Below are 7,292 nucleotides of genomic sequence, written 5' to 3' on the forward strand. Positions count from 1 at the left end.
TGTAGATCCGAGAAGAGGAGTAGTATAAAATATTTCATGATATTCTTTTTTTTGATTTTATTCGTTATGTTTGTACTTGTGTAGTTCAACTCGCGCGCTTTAGCAAGTAAAAATAAAAAATAAAAAGAAAAAGAAAAAAAGAGGAGAAGGTGGCCTTTGTAGTTTGGTTTGACTGGGCCAAGAGGTTTCTGCGATTCTGTGGCCCAGATACAATCAGGCCCGCCTGCAAGCGGTGCCCTTCCCCTTGTCCAATTAAAAAAAAAAAAAACAGGGGAGGCACCGGCCGCGACCCAACTCCCCTGGCCACCGTCTCTCTCTCTCTCTCCCGCGCTCTTTCCCCCCTCGCGCGCCTTCATCCCACCGCCTCTCCTCTCTCCGACCACCCAACACCGGCGCCTCCCATCCCCTCTTTTTCTCTCTTTTCTCATTTTCCGCCTCCTCCTTCCGCTGTCCCCCTCTTCTCCTCCTCTCAACGGAGCGTCGTCAGTCGCCGCTGGGGGGTGCCTTGGAGAAGAAGAAGAGGGGGAAAAAGCTAAGTTGTTGAAGCCATCATCAAGGTAAGACCGAATCTTTTCTTTACGTTAGATTTTTGACGTTAGAGGTCTAAATCTTGAAGGTTTAAGGTAGTGTTTAATTTCTGAAATTTTGGAAATAGTGGGAAGCCACCTATTAGGGAAGAAGGAGGCTTTTGTGTGTTTTGGTGGTGATCTCATGGTAAACAGGTTCTTCCCTATTCTAATCCAAAAATTATAACTTGAAATTGGGTGGGTATTTTAATCTAAAATTTCAACTGGAAATTGGTAACTCATCGATCAATAAACTTGCAAATTTTGAGAATTTTTGAAGGATATTAGCTTGATCAATCAAATCGTTGATGTGGTCTAACGTGCAAGTAAGGGCAGAACAGAGTATTGGCTTTGCATTTGATTGGAACCTTGCTTATACTTAGTGTTTTGGTATGATTTTGGTGAAATTGTACTAATAGTATTTTTCTTTAGATCTGAAAAGTTTCAATTATTATTTCATAAGAAAAGTAGGGAAATTCGCTATAGTATTGTAGCTATGTAAAACAGGGGAGAGTATAAAGCCTTGACTTGGATTAATTATTGCACTGTTTAGATGTGAAATTATCTCCTAAAATATGGTATATTATAAGTGGGATGAGTTTACTTGTTAAACCTAAATTTGGTAATTTTAGGATGTTCTTATAGGGAGAAATAAAGTTCTATTGGAATAGCTCGCAGTGGTATAGACTCTGGAGTTAAAAATATCTAGAATTAATCATCTATAAAGAGGTGGACTGATAGAAAGCTTGCATTTAACTCTCAATCATCTTGTTTTAGGTTGATTTTGAAGTGTTTGCGAATTTCCAAGATGTTTGGTTAGCACGAGAAAGTGAGTAATCTCCACCTAATCAAAGAAGTTTTAAATAATATATATGTATATAGATTTAGAAATATACTTTGTATTAGTTATTATCAAATACCTAGAAAATTGCACTGTTTGTTTTATGTACTTTTAAAAATTGGATCAAGCATGAATCTATTGTATTGTTGAGCTTTTGAATATCCATGGTATCCATGCGATTTTCATAATCATGCGATTTTACTAGAATTATTCCAATTAATTGAAATTTTGGAAACTTCTATATGAACCTTAGAATTTTTATGTTGATGTATTGAAATATATTGATTTGGAAAATCATGTTTGCATATCCATTATTAAAATTTTGATACTTGTCTATCATTGTGGATTTGTACATGCTGAGCCAAATTTGAATATTGCAAAAATAAATGTGACAATATTGATTACATAATTTGGATCTGTGCATATTGTTTGGGCTCTCAATCTGACTACGTTTTTGACCCTACCAAATGAACTCTCTATCATTGTGAGACATCATAAGTTCACCCACTTGAACTTCAACTTAAGCAATTTTGGGCCAGATTCAAACTTTTGGTGATTTGATTATTCAAGGGATTGGTAATCTTTGTCCCAATAAAGAAAAAGAAAAGAAATTGGCAAGTTCCTGATAACCCTCCGAGGGTTATGTATTTCTATACATGTTTCTGTGCATGCACATATCTATGTACTTAACGTACATAATACATTATGTATGTACATCCATGCATATGCACCTGCTCATATTCACTCCTTGCGTGTATTCATGTGTTCATTGTTCTCTCGCTCACACACATATTCTGATACTTTAAGCTTTTCTCAGTCATTAAATCTCAATCCAATGCCTGATTGTTCATTTATTAGTAAATATTTCACCCAATTGACATTGATCTTATACAAATAAATTAATAATGAATGTTAGTTTGGGTTCATGTGCATGCTTCTGTGTTTGTAGAGGGTTTAATCAAGCTGAACCTTTCTCAAGTTCAGTGGCAAACTATTTCAAGCTCAATTCTCAGGCTCAAGCTCAGCTTTATTACTAACTGAATGGACTCTTATTGTGCCAGACATTGATCAAACTCTTATCATGATGGACATTAGATGAGCTGCTTTTGAACCATTTGCTTAACAAACAACATAAATCCCCAGTACATTCTGTCAAGTGAGATCCAACCAGCTGTCAATCTTTGTTTGACAATAGTCAAGTAGCATGACCATCTATATTTATCAGAAGCAACTACAGATGCTGTCATCTAATGGTAAGAGGGTTACGAATTCTTATAGGAAGGTTGAAGCCAACATTATGTTTATTTTCTAGATAACTACCTTAATCAAACATTTCTTGAAAGTTAGTAGTCATTTCGCAGATACACAATGTACTAGTTCCTACTCTGTCACAAACTAAGATAGTCCACTTTCTCTCTGTTATGAGTGGAAACAGAGTCAAATACAACAAAGAGGAACAAGTGGGCATAGTCCCAAAGGGATTCGGATAATCCCTCACATCATCATGTGTGCAAAAAATATGACCCCCGCACCCACTGGGCCAACTCCCTTGTCTATGGTCCCTCTTCTCCCTTCTTTCCTATTGGTTGAATAGGTCACTTGTAGATAAATCATGGCTTGCATTTGCTTCCAGTTTTATTGAGCAAGCTCTTACTAACAATCTTTCAAGCAGAAAGACAACTAATTCATATATGAATCTGTAAAGGTATATTGTTGTTTTCCCCATTTTTTTTTTAGTTTTAATTCATTCAGATGTATATTTGTTCTTCCACTGTACAGAGTAAGGGCTTTCTGGTTATGTAAATGCTTATGCCCTCTTATAGAAAAAACATTTGCATTATCATGTCTTTATTGTTATACCTGTAAGTTTAATGTATTTTTACATGCTTGATTTTAGTTGTGCTGTGTGACATATCCACTGCCCATTAGGTCTCTTAAACAAACTAGAATTTCTGTTGCTTTCTAAATTTTCATTGAGTAAATCATATTTTGCTTGCCGTGGCCTTACAAATTTTCAACCCGATTATTATTATATGTTTATTATTCTAATTTTTACAATTTCTATTCAAAGGAGAGTATGGTAATGATAGCCAAAATCTTGCTCCCTCAAGTTTTTGGAAGAATACCAATTCAAGAATTCAGAGGCCTTCTTGCTGAAAGGTCAACAATGAACTTTTACATGAAAAGTACAGAAAGATTTCATTTTTATTCTATTGGAAGGAGTTATAAAGAAGCAACATGACCCGAGAGGCTATGTCACATCTCCAGCAGCATTGGTTCCTGAGTCTGCTGAATTAGATTTTTTTAATTTATGCTCTTCAGGTAATCTGAATTGCCAGTAATTTAGTTTTAAAAAAGAACTTTGTTTCTTTTTATATGTCAAATTTTCTTGTATCATCATTAACCAGATATAGGAAACTTATTCTCTTTAATTATTTTTTTCATATTTAATTACATTGTTTATATTCTCCAAAACAAAAACTAATTTTGTGAATTCTGTATACAATATGCTTATAGCGATGCAGATTTCCACACCATAAATTGTAAGATAGCAACAGGAATGAGTCAAATGATAGATGTGATTGAAGCCTGTGGTTAATAGTAAAAAAAAAATGTAACTGTTACATACAGCTAAACTATCCATCTCCACACAGCTATCGACTTATTGAAACAAGTTAATCCTTTAAGAATTAGATTATGCACCTTATATGACAATTCAATGACAAGAACAAAGCTTTTTCAGAAAAATCAACAAGATCGAAGCAGAAGAAAGACAATGGAACAGTCTGAATTGGAAGGTTTCAGAGTTGGAAGTAGTATTTTTCTAATTCACGTGTAATTTTTGATAAATTTTTTGACACTGACATATTAATCTTCCATTTCTGCAACAGACAAAATCTTAAATAAGAATTAATTCATCTGCAATTAATTGCCTAAACTACTGTTTTACTGACCTGCCAAATATTATTATGGATCATTGTCATTTGATATTTGTAAGTCCTGTTTTCCAATTCTATCTTTCACCTTCTTCAATAATAACTACTTCTGCCTCTTGATATTGTTTGCATTTGATGTTCTTAAACAAACAATTCTTTCTAAGCAAATGACAGGTTTGGAAAATTAAATCTCTCTGAAGAACATGAGCTAGCATCCTCTTGTCGCTAGACTGATGCTCCAAGAATCCAGTCATTCTAGATTGGTCTGCATTAGTAATTAGCAAAGTTAGGGGCATTCTTTGTTCTTCAGCTAACAGTACATTGATTGCCTTATTTTGAGGAGAAGCAAATTGCTAACATAAATTTACAACATTTGTTTGCGATATCTCTCCACTTTTCAAACTGAAGCAAATTACTCATTTCATTATTTGTTTTGATTTTCCTTAAAATTTTGCATGGCATTTCTATGCCAAAGTTGCATGACAGACATGGAAGCTAAAATTTTAGGACATGTCCACAAAACATGTTTGGCTGGTAAATACCTAACTTCTCAAGTTAAAAAGAAGTGATTCAAAGTATATGAGATAGGCATAAAAATAAGGAAATTTGTGATGTACTAAATCATATATATGTTTCATATACATGAAAGCATGTATATGTCAAAATCATGTAATTGTTTCATAGACATGATTTTGAAGCATATTTGCTTTAAAGTAAAGTGCACCAAACTAAATTCGAGTATGACTAGTTTTACAGTACAACATGGTATACTTGCTTGAGATGCTAGTGCACAATGTGTGAAAATAAGATGGACGGCCATCCAAGATTGCAAAATAATAAAACTTGTTAGCTGCAAGCTCTAAGCCTGTCATGCGCATTGGCGAAAAGGCACTTGGAGTAGCCATACATTCTTCATTGTGAACTATTATGACCTGACCCCTCAAAATGCCTCCTTTGTTCGTGAGTTGTTTTATTTTTCTTTTGTGCTTGTAAATTTCTATTTGGCATTTCTGAATTTCTGTACAATTTTCTGTCAGAACTGCCAAAAACCAGAGCAGAACTACTGAAACTGAAAACTCATTTGCTCTGACCCAAACTAAAACTGGAACCAAGTTTTCAAACCATACATGGATTTCTCTGTCCAACTTTGAGACTGATAAGTAATAGCACCAAATCACGCTCATGAAAAGAGTACCCAATGTAGCTTCTACCCCGGCCATCATATGAAGTAATGTTTCATGTTGTACCTGCAACTAAGTTAGTGTTTATGTTTGTCTCTTTGGAAGTATGAAAAAAATTTCACCAATTATCAGCTAGGAGTTGTTGAAGTCTCACAACATGCTTATATCTTAAGGCTGCTGATGTTAATGCAAGTTCACTCCATTCTAGTTGAGAAGGTTTTTGTAACAGTAGTGCACTTGAAGTATAATCTGATGCGCATCAGCGCATGCATGGAGGCCAAACAAAGAACAATGCAAATATTTTAGAAATGAGCATAACCTATAAAAAGAAAGAAGTTGAGATATTTTCTCCCTAACTTTGTCATTCATATTGACTAAAAGATCAATTACTCTTAGACCTCAAAACGATTTCAGAGGTTTTCCAATTATAGGAATCCAAAAGTAGTGGTCTTTCAGATGTCAAATAACCCAGGTCTGCAGAAAACAGCTCTTAAGAATGGCTTGAAATTTCTGTGCTAGTAATGAAACAGCTAGTTTCTTTTATCAAGTTAGTTGCATTCTTTTGATTCCCAACTCATACTTCCATCCATCAACTGTTAGCAGGCACCAGCATGGCCAGCGCTAGTCATCAAGGATCTTATTGCACGGTTAAAGACAGAGCTAGAGAGATGTTTTTGATATCAGTTCCTTTTATTCAAATACAACTTCTTTAAGGCATTGTTTACCAGCCTCTTATTCCACTGAGGATTCAAAAGGCTAATGCAAGTAACACAAAGGTATTGAGAGCTTGGCAGAGCATCTCGGCAAATGATGACATCTATCAGCTACACAACTGAAATTGATCAGCTGTGAATAGTTTATTCCTGAAGGAATGCCACTGAGCATCTCTACAGCATTGTTTCTTACATGTCCACATTTTCGGAATCCATGACTGCTCATATTTTGTTAAGTCATCTGTTAGTTTTTCTCTGAATTAGGAAACTGAAGTGGATAAGTTTTATTTGAACGACTGAGGACTTTTGATAAGTGTACTCCAACAGCTATACTAACAGGTCTAGCAGTATTCCACAGTTATCATGAAGGATTTACCACCCTGATCTCCTTGTTTCAAGCTTATAAAGAAAAGGACCTACTCTGAATGAAATCCAAAACAGTACACCTAGTGGGAGATACTTTCTATGCCTGCGGGATGAAAAGGCAAAAGATATTTAAAGTGATGACTGAAGAATCAGGAGCTGAAGAGCATAAAGTGAACCCTTATTATTGTCAGTACTATGGAAGATTGTTTTCTTTGTATGCTACAGGAATATGAACATGCTGCTTAATTGTGATAATCTTGGTTTATATTTGTCAAAGTTTATGGACAGAGTGATACCTGATGCCTAAGGAATTTGAATAAATAAATGCAGCTGTACGTCTCCTTGTCATGATTACAATTAATAAATCTTCCTTCCATTATCCATTGAAATTCTAAGCTGATAGATTGTACAAGGTCCTCGACATTTTTTTTAACTTCATTCATGTTTGGATCAGGATTTTTTGAACACCATCTTTTGCTTATAGATGGAAGGGTCTTGTTTTACTTCTTTCTTTGATGAAAAATTATGTTGTTCTAAATCAGGAGTTAATTTCATTAGCTCAAATAAACAACTATGAGTCATGCAGTAATTTGATAGTCTGTGATAAATGTAGAATATACCATTATCCTGCAGAAAAGATCATGTTTTTAATACCTTTAACTTGATTGCCATATAAAACTAATGAATAA

The 7,292-nt window shown here is 34.7% G+C and overlaps 1 long non-coding RNA gene across 1 annotated transcript; it reads left to right on the top strand.

Annotated features, from left to right (window-relative positions):
- Positions 1 to 224: 224 nt before the first annotated feature.
- On the top strand, positions 225 to 6,992 carry LOC103706775. The gene is made up of 4 exons (XR_604018.4): positions 225 to 557; positions 1,344 to 1,395; positions 3,479 to 3,729; positions 6,128 to 6,992. It is a non-coding gene; the product is annotated as an uncharacterized LOC103706775 (long non-coding RNA).
- The last annotated feature ends 300 nt before the right edge of the window (positions 6,993 to 7,292 follow it).

This window comes from Phoenix dactylifera, chromosome 11, assembly GCF_009389715.1.
Source record: "Phoenix dactylifera cultivar Barhee BC4 chromosome 11, palm_55x_up_171113_PBpolish2nd_filt_p, whole genome shotgun sequence".
In the NCBI taxonomy this organism is placed as follows: Eukaryota; Viridiplantae; Streptophyta; class Magnoliopsida; order Arecales; family Arecaceae; genus Phoenix; species Phoenix dactylifera.